Below are 19,035 nucleotides of genomic sequence, written 5' to 3' on the forward strand. Positions count from 1 at the left end.
ACTCAGAGGAAACTATTATTAAAATTTCAATGAACATTCTTCCAGACATTTCTCTATTTTATATACACATGTCGATATATGCATATTGTTTTATATCAACAGAGCATAACTATTCATACCTACTCTTTTATAAATTTTACTTGTAGTCAGTATTGGATATCTTTCCATGTTAATACGTTTATAAATAGTCATCATTTTTAATGTTTTCATAAATCCTTACACATATGTCCTATATATAAGCCTTTGCTGTAAATACGTATGTTGTTTTGCAATTTTTTCTAATCTAAACAATACTATAGGGAAGACTCTTGTGCAAATAACTTTTTGCACTTGTGGTATATCTCCTTGGGGTAAATTCCTAGAAGTGAAAATATCTGGGGTCAAAGAGTATACACCATAATACCTCTTGATACATATTTTGATACTCATTGACAACTAGTTCTGATCAATTCACACCAACAGCATGTGACAGTTTTCTACCTCGTCCTTTCTCATAATCTCATCACCGTGCCTAAGAATATTTTGGGGGAGCTGCTGATTTCCGAGCTGAGCGAACGATAAATTAGCAGCAGTTTTAAGACATTGCTTTTCTTGTCAGCAGCGTGGAGGTTATCACCTTCACTTCTCTTGTCACTATTCTGCTCCTTTGTTTTCATCATGTGAATGAGATGATCTCACTGAATTATCACACACAAGTATTTTATGACAGTCAATTTATGTGAGCACCTGAACCCCTTATACAGCATAATTCATACTTGATACAAAGTGGCAGTTGCTAGCAGATTGCACTGGCTTTTCTTTAGAGAAGACAATTGCTCAACAGAAATCATTCTGAATCGATTAATGGAGCCACAGCTCAGCTGTAATGCTGTGACATTCTGACACCAGGAAAAAGGAACTACTTGTGCATCCTGTGTCATACCTTTGCCCATGTAGTTTTACATTGCTGAGCTCGTTTAGGCCATTAGGTCCCTGACAGGAATCTTATCCATCTAACACCCTCAGCCTGCCGCAGTGGATTTGGGAAACTTTTCCTTTGATTTTTATCTGCTAGAGTGGGTGTAGTGAATTTAAATATATATATATATATATATATATATATATATATTTCTGCGATAAGAATATAATTGGACGAGTGTATAGTAATTCATGAAAAATAAAAAATCTACTTCTGGTGTAATTATGACCTTGGGAAATTAGGATATGTTAATTAGCTATGAAATCTGCCATAAGGGTCTCAGAAAAATGGGATTTGAAAAAATATACAGGAGTAAAGAGATATATTTTTAGAAATGATGGCGGGGATTACAGTACAGGACATAGACCAGGGTCTCACAGTTCAATGGGTTTTTCTCCCCTCTTATGTCAGATCCAGTGTCTTCTTAATCACTGGGTTCGCCTATACAACCTTGAAACTAATCTTTATGTTCTTATAGTCCAGCCAACTCATCTCTATGGACCATCCACAGTCCCAGTACTAATGTCTGGGTAGCCCCCTCAGAGACTCTGAATTCACTGTTCTGGAGTGTGGCCTAGGGAGCAGCATTTTTAAAAGGTGACATGACATCAAAATTAAGAAAAACTGATTTCGATGAAGAAAGACACGCAACATAAATGATTAGATGCAAAGTATTTTTGAAATTCTTTCAGTTTTTTCTGTATCTTATTCAATTCAACCAGTTAAAAATCCTCCCATTACTCAAAATACATACCTTTTACATTTAAAAGCAGCTACATTACCCATAAATTAAGAGAAGAGAGTTTTTACAGTGACAGGAAACTATTACATAGGTAATTTTCCTGTTGCTACTGCTGACAGGATAAATCTAGGGTATGAGTTCTCAAACTTCACTACACACATGAATCACCTATAGGGAGTTTATGGAAACTGAGATTACCAAGTCAAACTCCTAGAGATTAGGATTTCGAGGCTGGGAGGAAGCCCGGTAATATGCTTTTGTAGTATGCACCCCAGTGATTCTGAATTCCAGGGATCCTGAACCACACTTTGCAAACACTTAATTGTAGGGTCTACACCTCCTGCAAACTGGATCGTGGTTCCCCATTTGGCAGACTTTCTGAAGACTTGGAAGAGCAATTTAAGAAATGTGAAAAGGACTTCAGTATGCTTTCTTTCGTTTTCAGCAGACAGGCTCATACATAAATTCTCACCTATTTTTACTAGCCTTCAGAGAGCTGCCTCAAGTTCACTGTCAAGGAAGAATTACATAGAGAGAGGAAAAAGAATCATACACAGCTCAAAGTTTAAAAGGGTAGAGAATATGAGAATGAAGGAAATAATGCAAACAAACATGGACATGTAAATGGATTAGAAGAGATACAGAAAAAGGGAAAACAAACGTTTTTGTTTTATTTGCCAATGGCAGGCAGGAAGGTAAAGTTAAACATAACTCAGATGTTTCAGGGGGCACACAACTGATGAAACACCCATTCGAAACTGGCTTAAGCAAAACTAAATGTATTGACTCAATTACCAGGAAGGCTGATGGGCAAAGGTAGCTTCAGGCATTACCTGCTTCAGGCTTTAAGAATGTTACTTTGCTTCCTCCAGTGGCGTTCTGACCTTTGAATTAGTCCTAATCCAGGCAGCGTGTGTTGCTCTCAGTAGATCCAGGCTTTCTCCAGATGGCTGAAGCAGCTACAAGTGTTAAATCCTCATGCCATTAAACCTAGTGGAAAAGAGAGTTTGGCTTTCTACCTTTCCCAGTAGACTCAACAAAACGTATTATTGGCTGTGAATATGAACCAATCACTATGGCCAGGGCATGGAATTTACTTATTGGCCTAAAGGCCAATGAGATCCCATCACTGGAGCTGGCACAGGACTCAACTCCATTTGGAAGCACATCAACTTTTGCGGGAGGGGAGTGATTTTTCCAGAGGAAAGTTTGTTAAGCAAAGAGCAGGCAATGTATGTGGTCTACTTAGTGACCAAAAACCTTGACAGTCCATTGGACATAATGTTCACTGCAAATCGTTTTCCCCATGGCGGTCGGTATACCTTACACATGGAACCATCTCTGAGAATTTAAGGAACAGGAACTACCGCAAGACTTTTCCTGCACAATAAAGGGTGACGACTGAAGTAAAGGATTATGGGCTGACAACTCATCACTGTAACTTGGTTTTCACCTCCCAGAGCGAATGTGGGGTTAATTAAAATTTAACAAAAGATAGAACTTACAATAACTAAAGGATTCCTGTTCCTCAAACCCCAGAAAATATAAACTGGCATTTCCACTGACATTTTCAAGCATAATGCGTGCACAGAAGAGCGAGAAGTGATTATTGTGTCAGAGAAGAGAAGTTTACAGAATTCCCACACATTTCCTGCTCCCTCAACCTCCCAACTTCCAAAGTGTTTCCAGAAGACAATTCAAAACAATGCATCTTCCTGATGTATTTTCAATGAACCACTTTAAATAGTGGCTATAGTACAAATCACATTTTTATGGGTTTCTTCATGCACTTTGGCTGTCATTTCGGGCCCTTTATTTTCATCTTGTCTGAGTTACTTCTCGTTGGTTTTAAAATTTTCCTTTTGCTGACAACCTCTATAGTTAGAAGTTATTTGTTGAATTCTATTATTATTTGTTCTAAAAATGATTTATAGAGACAGAATATGTAATTATTTATACTTATTAGTACATTAAGACACAACAAGATAAAAATAAATGAGAGTGATCTAGTAAAATAGGAATAAGCATCAGGAAAGTAAAACAAAATCAAAGGATAGGCCGGTCTACAGTAGGTGGGCCACTAAGATTGGCGCAGTTTTCAGAAGACCATGGATATGACTGTGAACTTTCTAGCAGCCATCAGAAAGAGAGGAAATGTGATTATGTACCTGATTCATAAAATGCTTAAAAGCTCAAGACACAACTTTTCCTGCTACTATGTCCTGAAAGAATTTCCTCCCAAGCGTCCTTGCCGAGAACTTGTGTGATGATTCAGTGGATGGAGTCCTCGGTTAGACCAAGAAAGCACATCCAACACCAAATTTCACAGGTTTGTTTCTCACAATGCACGTACAGGCAGGTTAATGCCATCATCTCAAAAAACGGTCTACTCAAAGAAGTTCTATGATGCTATGGGAAAGGCAAGAAGAGTAGAGTTCAACCTTCTGATGGTCTGGCTTAATCCTGGAGAAAGTTTAAGTTACTTATAGGACAGAATAAACTGCAGGCGAACCTCAGTAAATATTATTTCTCTTCTGGAACTTTTGACTGCGTTGCGTAGCAGTAATTTTGAGGTTAGCTATATTATTAGTCTCCTCACAGAAGTCCTGGAACGTCTTAATTATTAAATATAAACCTATGTACTTTAAAAGACAGCCTGGTTGAGGGGTGGGTTGCTATCTTCTATGAACTTTCAAAAGTCTGTTGGCAAGCTAGCTACCTCCAGTCTACCTTTGTGAGGCAGAGTACTCCCTGAAAATATTTTGCGTGCCAAGTTTCTTCTATGGATAGGAACTTTTTGACAAACTTAAAAGAAAATTTTTATGCAATTCATGGACTTTAAATTCAGTTTACAAATATTATTCTACTTTGTAAGTCTAGCATACTTTATCAGTTACTTGGAAGGGATTTTCGAATTCAGTTTGGTTGTGTTTAAAGACTTAGCTAAAATTTTCAAACCTTCAAACATTTTAAATTGCATTTATAAATTTGATGTGTTTAATTTTGTCTTAAAGTACATGTATTTCAATTGTCCCGACAACTGACACTGGACAGATGAGATCGACAGCAGGTTGTTAGTCCCATATACTCACAGACTGAGGGAGGAGAACACTGTACACCATACAGGGCCACGGGGGTGGGGGGGTGGGGTTGCAACTGGGAACAGAGTGAAAACTAAGGGCTGGAGGCAGGCTTTGTAGTATCAAGAGGATGAGGTGCCCCTCTGGTTCCCACAGGACTATGTGGTTAGTTGGAATAATTCCACAGCTGGCAGGGAACTGAAACCTGCTACTCAGGGATATGCAGGAACTGCAGCTGTTCCCCTAGATAAGGAGGGTTGCTTGGCTAGGGGACTTATTGAACAATAGCAGAGTGGGGAGGGGAACTTGTGGTTAGACCAGATGAGGCCTTCTCAGTTTCACCAGATGTCAAGGCAGCACATAGTATTGGGCCTTAATCTAGGTCCCACACCACAGTTTGATTATTTTAAATTTATTGAGGTTTGTTTTATGGCTCAGGATGCAGTCTATCTTGGTCTGTGTTCCATGGACACTTGAAAAGTGTATTCTGCTGTTGTTAGGTGAAATGTTCTATAAAGGTCAATTAGATTTTGTTAGTTGATAATATTGTCAAGTTTTTCAATCCATGTTGATATTTCTATCTATTTGTACTATTAATTGTTGAGACAGAAGTGCTGGAACCTCCACCAGTAATTGTGGATTTGTCTCTTTCTCCTTTCAGTTCTATCCAGTTTTGCTTTACACATTTTACAGCTTTGTTGTTTGGTATGTACACATTTAAGATTATTATGTCTTCTCGGTGGGGTGAAACTTTTATTATTATAAATATCCCTTCCTGTCTGGTACTTTTCTTTGTTCTGCAGTCTACTTTATCTGACATTTATGTAACCACTCCTGCTTTTTTTTGGTTAACTTTTGCATGATATGTACTTTTTACATTCTTTTTACTTTTAACATGACATATCATTACATATGAAATGACTTTCTTGTAGACAGTATATAGTAGGGTCAAGTTTTTTTTTTTTTTTAATCCATTCTGCCAATCTTTGTCTTTTAATTGGTATAGTTAGACCATTTACATTTAATGGATTATTGATTTGTTAGGTTTCAGTCTTCCATTTTAATGTCATTTTAATGTCATTTAATGCCATTTTAATGTCACTTTAATTTTGCTTTCTGTTTGCTTTCTGTTTTTGCTTTCTGTTTTTTCTCTTTGTTTTCATTTTTTTTTTCTGGCTCCCTGTGTGTTACCCGAACATTTTTAGAATTCATTTTTATTTATTTATAGTGTTTATGAGTGTATCTCTTTGCAAAGATGTTTAAGTGGTTACTCAAGGTATAAAGTTATAGGGGAATTCCCTGGTGGTCCAGTGGTTAGGACTCAGTGCTTTCACTGCTGAGGGTATGGGCTTGATCCCTGGTCAGGGAACTAAGATCCCATAAGCCATGAGGTATGGCCAAAAAAAAGTATAAAGTTATATACACATAACCTATTTCACAGTCTACTGGCATCACTATTTTACCAGTTTGAGTGAAGTGTAGAAACCTTGCCTTCCTTTACATCTCCTTACGCCACCCCATTTATAATTGTCTTAAATATTTCCTGTACATGCATTTAGAACCATATGAAACAGTGTCATAATTTTTGTTTCAGTTCTCAAACATGATTTAGAGAATTTATACATTTTGGGGTACTTCTGGGAAGGGGAGGATTGCATTACTGCTCCCCATGTGACCTCCACCGACAGCATGGTGGAGAATAGCCTCATTACCACTAAGTGGTGGTGAAAGTCCTGATTCTCCACTAGGCCTCCTCAGACACCACCCCATTAGGAAGAAGGAGGAGTGCCTTGTTATACAGGATGGGGATGAAAGTCCAGGATCTCCACATGGTCTACACTGATACCTCAAGAAAGGCACTCATTACTGCCCACTGGAGATGAAAGTCCTGGCTCCCTATTCAACTTTCTCTGCCACTACCCTTGCAGGAGGTTGGGGCATCTCATTACAACTTGACAAAGAGGGAAGTCTAGGTTTTCAACTTAGGCCTTGCTGGTGTGGGTGGGATGTGGCCACAGATTTTTCTTTCCACCTTGTGATGTTTGACTCTAGCAGAGTGGTTTTTTTCCTAAAACTTTTCTATCTTGCTAGACTGTCCCTTTTCTTGTCCTTTGGCTCAAGAGATTACACTTTTGTAGGGGCTTTTTGAAATCTGTGTTTGTTGACATCTCTGGGTTGTTGACTTCTATAGCACCCAGTTTGGGACATATGGGGCAATGTAGGGAACTTAATACAACATCAATCCTTGGGTGCTGAGGTTCCTAGCTTGTCTGCCTTTTTCTCCCTACCTTTTAGAGTCTTCTTATGTTTGTTTCATATATAATGTCCAGGGTTTTTAGTTGTACTTAGTGGGAGGAACAGGGAAAAATATGTCTACTCCATCTTTCTGTGAGTGGAAGTGCCCCTATCAAGTCCTTTTGATTCTACCACCTAATTAGAAGAAATCCTTGACTTTCATGAGCATTGGGCTCCCAAGTAAGAAGTCCTTAATTCTTGAACACATAATAATTATATAGTATACTAAAAAATATACCTACTATTTTCAACATATTTTATAAGTACTATGTATTATATATACAAAATACAATAGAATATACTACAGAATATATTTTATCTCACACACACACACACACAACAATACAAAATATACTATTGTGGAAGCCATGAGGTGCTGCTGAGGTCTCCTGCCATGGGGAGCATAATATGTGATGGCTCCAGCTGCCACCCTCTGGATCCACCACCACATGCACCCCAAGTTCATGCTTCCTGTGGGCCACTCCCAGCCAGTGACTGAGCATAATGGGGATACTAATGCAGGCTCATTCCTGAGATCCTTGAGAGTTCTCTGATTGGTGACATTGATTCAAAGACTCTTCAATAGTCTGACTGAATCCTTCTTGGAACTTTGCTGCATTCCAAGACTCTTCCTACTCAATCTGCCTTCCTTGCTCCCTCCTCCACAAGTATCATACCTGCATTGTGGTCTGAAGGCTTTGTCTGCCTATTCTGATTCCCTCCTCCTTTCTTCCTCACAGGCATTCTCCTCATGAACAGCTAATCTCACCTTAACATATATGTTTTGGAGGACCCAAGCTAATACAATCATCAGGTGTTTTATATATCTAAATCTAAATCTATAATCTAGATCTAGATCTACATATAGATATAGATGATCTATAGATATATAATACTATATGATAGATAAAACTTTGTATATAAATACATGTGTTAATGCAGGACAATTTGATAACTACCAATATCACTGATATGGCAGTTCTGGAGAAGGGGGTGGGGTAATGTAGCTTACCAACAGCCAAGTAACTATCTCTCATATATCAAACCACAGTATGGCTCAAATTCATGACCCTGCAACAGTACAAATTCTCATGTCATCAAACTTCACCGTTAATCATGGATTTTTGAAAGAACAAAGGCCTACACAGTATCGCCCAGTAGAACTTTCCACAAAGGTAGATATGTCCTATATCTTTCCTGTCCAATAAGGTGGCCACTAGCTAAGTGTGACTACTGAACACCTGAAATATGGTCAGTGTGACTATGGAATTTTTAACGTTACTTAAAATTAATGTCACTTAATTTTAATTTATTTAAATTTAAGCAGCCACATGCGGCTAGTGGCTACCATACTGAAGAGTGTGGGCTGTAGTTCCCAAATCCTTACCCTACCTCCATCCCAATAATTACTGACCGAAGTCAGGCCTTCATGTTCACATGTCTGGACTATTACACACAATAGCTTTCTAAATCTTTTCCATGTTTACCATCTGGCCTTTAAGTTGCCACCAGGGTGTTTGCTCTAAAACACAAAATCATGTCAATTCCCTGAATAAACGGTATCCCAGAGGCTCGGGACTGTGACTTACTCAGTTGCTGCATTCTCTCCCTTCCCCCTACACCTAGCACTACAGATACCTGGCAGCTTTTAGGCCTGATAAATGTCTATTGGGAGAAAAAAAGAACATATTTTGACAGTGGGTCATTCTGGAGATAGCTTGCCTTAAACTGCCCTATTTTGGGGAATTGAGGCTCATGTGGCAAGGTAATAAAAGAGTATTTTGGGAAGGTGACCTAAACAGGTGCCTCCCCCATGCCCTCACCTCCACTCCCAAACACATAATCTTTGTGAGACTTATTACATGCTGGTGAGCAAGACCTCTTGCCAAGCATTCATCCCAGTGAATTACCAACGCAGTGGTCAGGGGAAGAGACACATTTCTGCACCTCTCCCAAACATGACCCTCTGTGAGACACCACGGATAAACGCTAAGGAAATAAGATTCTCAAGAAGGGAAAAATCACGTTTGCAAAATATTAGATGCCATTCTTCAACCCAGCAAATCATTTCCCTAGTAAACCTATTATTTTCCTTAGTGAAGCTTTTTCTTTTTTCAAAAGGCAAAACATGACTCAAAAGAATACTGTCAATAGCAAAGCTTATTAATTTAAGTGTGATCTTTGCCAAAAAAAATATTTTGAGTATTAGCAGTATTTCCATGTCTCAGGGACAAACACACATACAACCAGCCTTGAATGTAGGTTTGAATACAGAAGTTCCTCAGATTAGCACATGCATTTTCTCTCCTCCTCCCCTCCCCTCCAACATCCTCCTGTTTTCATTCCATCGGTGGGTGTTCCCACCAGACAACACCCCCTCCCTCCAATCACAGTCTTCTCTATAGGGGATGTACTTGGTTCTCAGTTCAGTGAACTCTCCCGTTTCAGGGAGGAATATTTAATTGCAGGGTTTCGCGTTTTCAAAGAAAATGTTTAGACTGGGAGGGATCAGCCATATTAGAGAAATGTGGCTTGCTCAGAAATGAGTGGCATAAATTCCCTGCCTTTCGCTGGCAGGGATCTCAGGAAGAAACTTTGTATGCTACTGAAATAATCCGTATTTGATTATTTTTTTCCAAACAAGTGCTTGATTTTCTTGGAATTCAGTTGTTAGGCTTAATGCATGGTCAAATAAGTCTACAATTGCATACGTGGTTCGTGTGCATGTGATGGGATAATCCCATAACTTGCTGTAAAGTCGGCTCCTAAATATTTTTGTACACAGCAATAACATTTAATTATTTGGTAACTTGCAATTATGACTCTGACTGCTCTAAATCCTTTGCCTTGCTTTATCATGAGTGACAAAGTTGTACTGTTTTTTTTTTTTTTTTTTTTTTTTTTTGCGGTACGCGGGCCTCTCACCGCCGTGGCCTCTCCCGCCGCGGAGCACAGGCTCCGGACGCGCAGGCTCAGCGGCCACGGCTCACGGGCCCAGCCGCTCCGCGGCACGTGGGATCCTCCCGGATCGGGGCACGAACCCGCGTCTCCTGCATCGGCAGGCGGACTCTCAACCACTGCACCACCAGGGAAGCCCCAAAGTTGTACTGTTTTAATTCAGCTCGGGCATGAACGATGATTTATTATTATTATTATTATTATTGCTATTACTATTATTATCCTTTCCTCGACCAGAGGCTAAGGAAGTCACTTGTCTAATAAATCCAACTACAAATGGCAGGAAGCAAGATATTACCTGCAGGGGCCTGTTTACTGGGAACACACCAATGTGAAGTGGGAGGAAACAGTACTATCTGCAATTATACATCAAGCTCTCATTTTCCATTCTGGTACATCAACATTCAACCAATAAATCTCACTTTCTTGTGCATTTCACCAGCTTTATGCTTCAGTTCAGTGAGCAGAATTCTCCAACTTGGCCTCCCACCATCAACTTTTTGTTGTAGCTGCATAGCAAAGCTCATTTTATCTTCCTCCTTTAAAAAGGCCCCGTGGAAGTTCCTTTCCCCATCTGTTAGAAACCGGATGTGCTCATTGGCAGGCTGAAGCATATAAAGCAGCCATGTATACATTCATTTCCAATGTGAGTATTTTTCCTTGACACGTTTCGAGGAGAGCAAACTGGGGCAGATTAATGATCTCCTTGTCAATGAGATAATGATGTAAAAGGCTGTAATAAGTACATATTTGTAAAATCTCAGCATACTTGAAAAAAGCCAGATATAAAAGAGGACATACCGTCTGATTGCTTTTGCACAGAGTTCAAAACAAGAAGAAACAAGCAAAGCAGGTGTTAGAAGTCAGAGTAGTGGTTACTCTGGGGTCTAGACTGGGAGAGGGCATGAGAGGGGCTGCTGCGTGCTGAGCGTGTCCTGTTTCTTGATATCTGAATTATGGTTACACAGGTGTGGTCACTCTGTGAAGATGTTTTGAACTGTACACTTACAATATGTGCACTTTCTGTCTGTAGGACACACTTCAACCAGAGGTTGACATTTACACTAAACCACACTAAAAATACGCTAAAAGTGTTCTTCATACGGTGCTTCAGAAGAGTTAAGTATTTGAAGGTTTGGATCTAAGAGGACCTGCCTTTAGAGCACAGGATGTTCTTGCTGTTTTTCCTCTTGACCATGTCTCATGACCGTTAAACACCAAAACGAGACACTCTAAGTGACCAGTGACAGTTCTTTTTCTGAGAACATAAGCCGACTGCTTACTTCCTTGGTACCCAAACATGAATAAAATGCGATGAATTTTCTAAAAAGTACTCCATGGCTCAGGGAGCTCCAGGAATAAACACCAGGGCCTCTGCCCACCCAGAGAGCCATTTTAAAGAGTACTCCCAGCCACCCCCAACCCAACTGCTACCAAGCGGTTGAGCTCAAGGGGAAAAACCCACGCGCACTCCAAAACCCGAGAGCAGGAAGTCAGAAAGCATGGGTAATGGTATTTACTCAGAGCCGGATTCACATCCTACTTAACTCCACGGGAATTCTCAACAGTTGGTCTTGACAACTCTAGCAATTCTGAGCTTCATTAACCTATTTGCAGGTGCTCGGCTTTCTGAGCTGCCTGTGCTCAGAGAAAAAACATTTTCAGAATTCTCTGGTGCAGCCTGCCCCCTCAGTTCAGAGGTAATTATGACATATTTCAGGGCTTTTAGATAGGAAATGAAAGCTTTGGGTGATTCTGAAGTGGCGAGTTTTAAAATTAGTAATCCAATCGAACATTTAATGTGAAACACATTGTAACTGGAGAGAGACATAGTAGGTAAACAGTCTTCTTGAATGACGGGGCAAACCTGCTGAGGCTGCTATTTATGAAATTAAGCTGTGCTAAAAAACCCAACTATCTAAACCATTGAGAATAGACAAGAGAGAACCAGAGCATTTCCTCATGTCCTTCCTTTATTTCTTAGGACATATGTCTGTACTTTTCTGCTGAATTGCAAAGTGGGATTCCTGAGCTAAATTGTTCTGTCCAATCAGGCTAAGCCCTAGGGAGCAGGGCAACTCTTGTTCAGTGAATTCTATTATGGGTTGCCTTAGAGAATCACAGTATTTCTAAAATGCAAGAACTGCAAAATATTTTGCTGGGTACACTCCTTTTGGAGACATTTTAGGATTTGCAAATTTCCCTAAACTCTTTTCCTCGTAAAAGAAGCCTTGAATTCACCCTTCATAGTTGGGGTCTCTGCTATACCATAACTTTGTTATAACAACATCTTTCTCAGGATTCACAGGAATGAGCTTCTTGGACACAGGCCAAGACCTTATGCTAACTTCTGTGCTGCCCAGAGAGGAGTTGGAGAGTCTCTTGGCTATCAATCACCATTCTGTTCTAGTGTCCAAATACGTCCTTACTAAGAATCACCTTACAAATAAGCTCTCTCTCAGGAATATTTAAGAGCTAACTCTTTTGGTATCTTAAAGTACAAAGTTCTCCCTGGAAGTGTATGGGTAGAAGCTTAGACTATCCAGGGCAAATGATTGGACCATATTTTTGTGGACTTGGAGGGAGGGTGGTCAATCATGCTCTCTTTTCTTGGAGGGAAGATGGATTCTATTTCTCAGCAGAGCAGGGGCTGGGGCACACGTCTGCTGATTCTTATTCCAGAGATGTTGCCACCAGATCAGACCCCATCTTGTCATATATATTTATTGTTGCAAAACCAACCTATATTGATCTTCTGAAAGCTGGAATAAATGATCTACAAATCCTGACCAGTCACAGGATTACAGGGGTTAAATGTAGTGACAGGTATAAAGGTAGCATTGTATGGAGGCTTGGCATTTTTCTGCTAATACCCTGCAAAGATTCCTTGTTGGATTAAAAGAAACACTGGAAAGCTAGGAGGCTATTCTTTGCTGCTATGCCTTCATGTTGGTCTCTCAGTGCTATTTTATTAATCTAACACTGACCCTACATCCTGTTCAAACAGCTTTTAATTTATTTAGTAGTAATGAGTACAGTTAAAGTAGATGGAGAAATGTTTACCTCACCAAAAGAGATAGCTTTTGTTTTGTTCTAGAGGACAGTCTGAAAGAGACTGCATCAGAAGGAGTATAATTTGACTTTGATGGTTCAGATGTAGCTTCCATTAAGAAAAGTTCAGGGTCCATGTGGAGGGGAAAATAACTGTGTATACCTGGGGCTGCCTAGCCTAGAAAGAGGAGAGAAATGAAGTGTGTGATACCGTGATTGAAGACTGAATGCCTAAGGAAGGTGGCTGCCTACTTAAGGGCCAAAAGACATGCCTGGCTGAATGAATCAGCTATTCCCACCTACCTGAGCTAACTGCCTGATTTGTGACATGAACTACAACTTTTGGGTCTTTGGCCGCTTGTAACATAGACTGATTATTCTCTATCCTTTGGATCAACTGAATACTTAGACCAATCTAAAGTAACTGGGACAAAAGGTAAATTAACCATTGCCTTCAGTTCAAACAACTTTTGTTTGAACAGACAAAACCATTCAGCTCTCTCAGCATAAAACCCAAAGTCCTTATAAAGACCTACAAGGTGGCATGTAATCTAGCCCGGGTGACAGCTCCCCTCACACCGTTCCCTGCTCACCCTCTCCTGGCCACCAGATTCTTTTTAATTTTAAGAATACTCTCAGATAATTATTTCTATTTATTGTATGAAATATAAAATTAGACATCATGAAGTACTAAAATTACTAGATTATTAAAAATTTGCTTAAATTGTTTTAAGTACCTAGGGGTAAGACAGGAATAAAGACACAGACCTACTGGAGAACGGACTTGAGGATATGGGGAGGGGGAAGGGTGAGCTGTGACAGGGCGAGAGAGAGGCATGGACATATATACACTATCAAATGTAAGGTAGATAGCTAGTGGGAAGCAGCCGCATGGCACAGGGATATCGGCTCGGTGCTTTGTGACCGCCTGGAGGGGTGGGATAGGGAGGGTGGGAGGGAGGGAGACGCAAGAGGGAAGAGATATGGGAACATATGTATAACTGATTCACTTTGTTATAAAGCAGAAACTAACACACCATTGTAAAGCAATTATACCCCAATAAAGATGTTTTAAAAAATAAATAAAAATAAAATAAAATTTAAAAAATTGTTTTAAGTACATTTCAGATAGAATGGCCAAATATTTTCAATGTTGGCTAGATGTTAAGATTTTTTTAAATAATGTATTTCAGTTTGCTATTATTAGCAGAGATGCAGCTTAACATCCAAAAAAGGGGAAAGTACATTGAAGAAAAATAAATAAATGAGTTCAGAAAATGAAAGGATTGTCTTTTGGCTGGAAGTTACAATGTTATTTAGGTCAATCAATGACTTGTTATGGACATACCTCTAAACTTCATGTGGTAACAATAAAATAAAAGCCACTAAACACACGCATATGTATAAATATAAATACAAATAAACTATATATGTATATAAAAATTCCTTTTCTGGGTATATTGATTACAAACACAGTAGACTTAAGTCTCATATTTCATCATCCAGAAAATGTCTCCACATACCACGAAAAGACCTCGAGAGAGTCATCCAGAACGTCTGATTACCTGCAAGTGCACCTTGGATGTGTTCTTAGAATCGTGAGCCATCTAACAAATAGCATTATTACCATCAACTGGATCGTTTAAATGATTTCTGAGGCCATGGTAGTGACCGTCAAAGGAACATATTACATATTTACTTATTTGTATTAATCTCTCTATATATGTATGAGACAGTTTGACCCCTTTCTGAGTATTAGGGTAAACACACACGCATCTGTAGATAGATATATAGATAGAGATATGTGGACATGATTATATAAATATTAGGACACACACACACACATATATAGAGATATGTGTACATGAGTGTATTACTTTTAGTTGTTACCTAGCAACAGATTGGCATATGATATAACAGCTTTTAATTCAAGCAGCCTGTGAACATAATACATAGATGTACATAACAGAGAATGCAAATTATTTAAGATAATAAATTATTTATGATGATTTCAATAGGTAGTTACACTTTATTGTGTTATAAAATTAACATTTTTATTTTTTACCTTAAAAGGTATGATGAGGTCTTTCAAAATATAGCCATGTGCTTACTTCTAGCATGGCAGTCATTGCCTAATATGATTGACAGCTTTCTCAGTGCCTGACTCATAGCTGTCATTCAATTTGTGCAAAGAAAGGAGAGAAGGAAGAACGGAAGGGAGTGAAGAAGAGAGAGAGAAGATAGAAAAAAAAGAAAAGAAAGAAAGAAACGAGGGAGAGATTCCCAAAGTGAACAATTTGGGTGTCTTGTTTAATAAAAGGTGAGAGTCCCATGGCTAATAGAAAACATAAAGCTACTATCTTATTCTGTTACTTTTGAGCAGCAAATTTTCCAGGCTGTGTTGTCAGTAGAAAACCCAAGTGAGAAGCACACCATGTTCTTCTTCACCGAGACTTACAGACTGACTTCTGCATTAAACTGAGAGTACACAGAGAATCAAATTAGAATGAACCAAAGGCCACTGAAACAATCTCTATGAGGACTATAAAAGAATTCTGGAAGGACAGCCTAAAGCATGACTTCAATTTAATGGGACAACTAACTGGTGAGCACTGTGGCATCAGGCGAGCAAATCTGGTATAGGATGGGCATCACGTGCTGGAAAGGGATTGCTGAGCGCACTGCTCAGTTTTCAGTTACATCCTTGTATGGGTGTGGTTCCTACTTAGTATTACTATACTGTGGCAAGTAACTGGACAGGATAAAGCAGGAGTGACCCAGTCTGGCACTTCATGTGTACAAGATGCATTCACTCTGAATTAGATAAGTCTACCACATCCTTTCAGGAATTGGGTTGATAAAAGCAGTTTTCACAGACCAAGGGAGGCATATCCTGGGTTCCAAAGGCCAGTATGTCAGTGATGAAGGACCCAGGCAAGGTCCCTGGGATAGAAGGAGTCAGGAACCCGGCAGATGGTCTGTGTGACAGCAAAGGGAAGCAAGGCAAGACTCCACTGTGAGCCAGAAGCAAAGCCTCCTGGTTCCTCCAGGAATCTTCCCGTGGTCTTGATGGTGCATAAGATGGACCTTTCTATGAAGGCAAAGAGGCCTACATGGCCCGTGAAGAGTGAGACCACCAAAATGAAGCCCTTCTGAAAATTGTATTGATGGGATCATCTTTCAAGGTGAAGATGGGGGGAGCTATAGGAAGAAGGGGAAATTAAGCTACTTCTAAATTTGTACACTTTTTTCAGTCTGTTTTCAACCCAGAACTAGTAAGATGTAGACCCTTCCACAGTCACAGAGAAGCTGAACCAGATGCAGCCCTATAACAGCAATTCTTCATGACAGTTCTCTTGCTTTATACTTGGTCCAGCAATCAGGCTTGTGGAAAGTAGACCATGTAGTTCTCCCTCCTATTAATAGCAGGTCTTCTTTCTATGGTACACCTTCAACTCTTTAAGATGTATGGTGGTATCCCATTAGAGTATAGGCCAAATTCCACTGCAGCAAATTCTCGGAATTGTCCAAAAATTTGGTTGCATCAAATATTTCTTGAAACAAGAAAGCTGAAGATCAAGAATCTTCTTATGATGAAGGCATCTATCTTGACGTCATTTGACCTGTGTTAAGTTTGTGATTAGGCAAAGAAAACCTTAAAGATGCTATTTTATGGCATCATTTATTGAACCTGCCTAGATTTAACTTTATTCTTCCTGCGTTCAGGGCTGGCACTTTGACTTCAGATCAGATTTTCTTTGCAGTTTTTTTTTTTTTTTTTTTTTTTTTGCGGTACGCAGGCCTCTCACTGCTGTGGCCTCTCCCGTTGTGGAGCACAGCCTCCAGACGCCCAGGCTCAGCGGCCATGGCCCACGGGCCCAGCCGCTCCGCGGCACGTGGGATCCTCCCGGACCAGGGCACGAACCCACGTCCCCTGCATCGGCAGGCGGACTCCCAACCACTGCGCGACGAGGGAAGCCCTTCTTCGCAGTTTTTTCAAGCACTAACTCTTGCTATAGTGTTTGGGTTGCAAATATTGCAAGGGAAGGCTAAACACAAACAAACTGTCTCACCAATTAAATGTCAGAGTGTGGTTTGCTTCCTGAAACTCAGGGAGAGGATCCAGAGGCCTGGGCTCTGTGCCCAACTTCTCCAGTGACATTCAAGGTAACCTTGGGGGGAAATGATTTAACTGTTTCCTGCCCTGTGGGCTGTGAAACCTGGGGACACAGCAAACACATCCCTGATGTTTGTAGGTTCTTTGCAGATTTTTGGCCGATGATTGCTTGGAGCTGTCTGGGGTTCTTCTCTCTTTCCTCTGTCCACTTGTCTCTATGAGCACATGAGGTCCCCTGGGAAAATGGGTGCTAGACAGTAGGTAGTTCTGGTATTAATGGCATCAGTAACAGCATCATCTTCCAGAAAAAAAAGCAACGAGTGAACATAAACAACGCTTTTTCTTGTACATATCATTTTCAACCCATTTGCAAAAATATCTATTTTTTCCTGTGAAATAAGCCAAGCGTGCCCAGGGCATGTAAAAAGCACCATTTCTCCATCTCCTGTAGTATCACGTAGCGAACCAGATAATAACTTGAACTAGAGTCAGACTGCCTGCGTGACCTTACTTTGGCAGGTTACTCGACATCTTGTGCCTCAGTTGCTCCTTCTTCAGTAAAAGTGTCCAGGAAAACTGTATCCACCTCCTAGGCTTTCTGTGAGGACAAATTAGTTTACACAGTGCTTGGAACCATGCCTGACACTTAGTAAGAATTTGATAAATGCTAGTCCTCATTGTTGCCATTCTTGTTGTCATTAATATGCTTAGTCCTAGGAGAGAGCACGTGCTGCTAAATTTTGGAAAACAAAGAAGAATTGGTTGTCCAAGGTGGAATAAGAAAGTCAGTTACAAAAAAGAAAAGTGTTGCTTTAAGTCAGAAGAAGGTTGGAAGAGGCAATGGATCTTGGTTAATGGAGCAGGAACCAATCCATGGTTAGATGCCCTCCAAGAATCATATGGGCAATGTGAGGCATTTCATGATATGTATCACCTAACTCTGTATTCAAGGCAGCAAGTGTCTTCTGCTTTGCTGAAAGCAGGAAACTCAGCTTCAAGCAGGAGAAAAGGTTTAATCCAGACCAGGGCTGTAGCCTAATCAGGCGGGTGCCATTGACGTAGTGAGCCAGGCCCACTGCCATCAGGTGTCTGTGCAGCTGTGTCCAGACAATGGCCGAATGTGTGCCCTGCTCCAGTTAGATCAGGACCGGTTGTGGGGACTTTGCTCCGCAGTATAGCCGCTCTCCCCACAGCTCAACTCATAATCCTAAATATCCCTTCCATGACTGACACTGCCCATGCCTCAGGCAAACGCTTCTCAACAGCTCTGTCCCATGTCCTTGAAACAGTAGGTGTGTGTATCTGTGGAGATTTGGGGGTTCCATCCCTGCTATCAACAAATACTGCTTTTCTCTGTAGGGAGAATTTAAGTGCTGGAATCATTTGGGGGAGAGAAAAGACAAATTAATGAACCTGTCAAATTCTTCTATTCTTGCACAACAAAACACTGTTTCCCAGGGTTGTGTAGTATCCATTTTCTTACTTCTGCTCCAATTTGTGGTTCTGGAGGTACTCAGGAGGTACTCAGGTACTCAGGTTCTGGAGGTACTCAGGAGGTACTCAGGTACTCAGGTTCTGGAGGTACTCAGGAATTAGCAAAGCCTTTTCAACAGTTGCACACAGAGGCTATGGGACACTTTTCTATGTTAAACAATTCATATTTATTTATATGTAAATGGGTATAAATTTATATATAGGTCTAGATGTAACCTGGGCGCTATCAACCACGGCAATCTGGGTGCGGGGTGCTCTGTTGGCAACTTAGATGGATATTTTTGTAACCATTTTTTGTGAAGTGTAGTCAATTTACAATGTTGTGTCAGTTTCAGCAACT

This window comes from Globicephala melas, chromosome 11, assembly GCF_963455315.2.
Source record: "Globicephala melas chromosome 11, mGloMel1.2, whole genome shotgun sequence".
Taxonomy (NCBI): Eukaryota; Metazoa; Chordata; class Mammalia; order Artiodactyla; family Delphinidae; genus Globicephala; species Globicephala melas.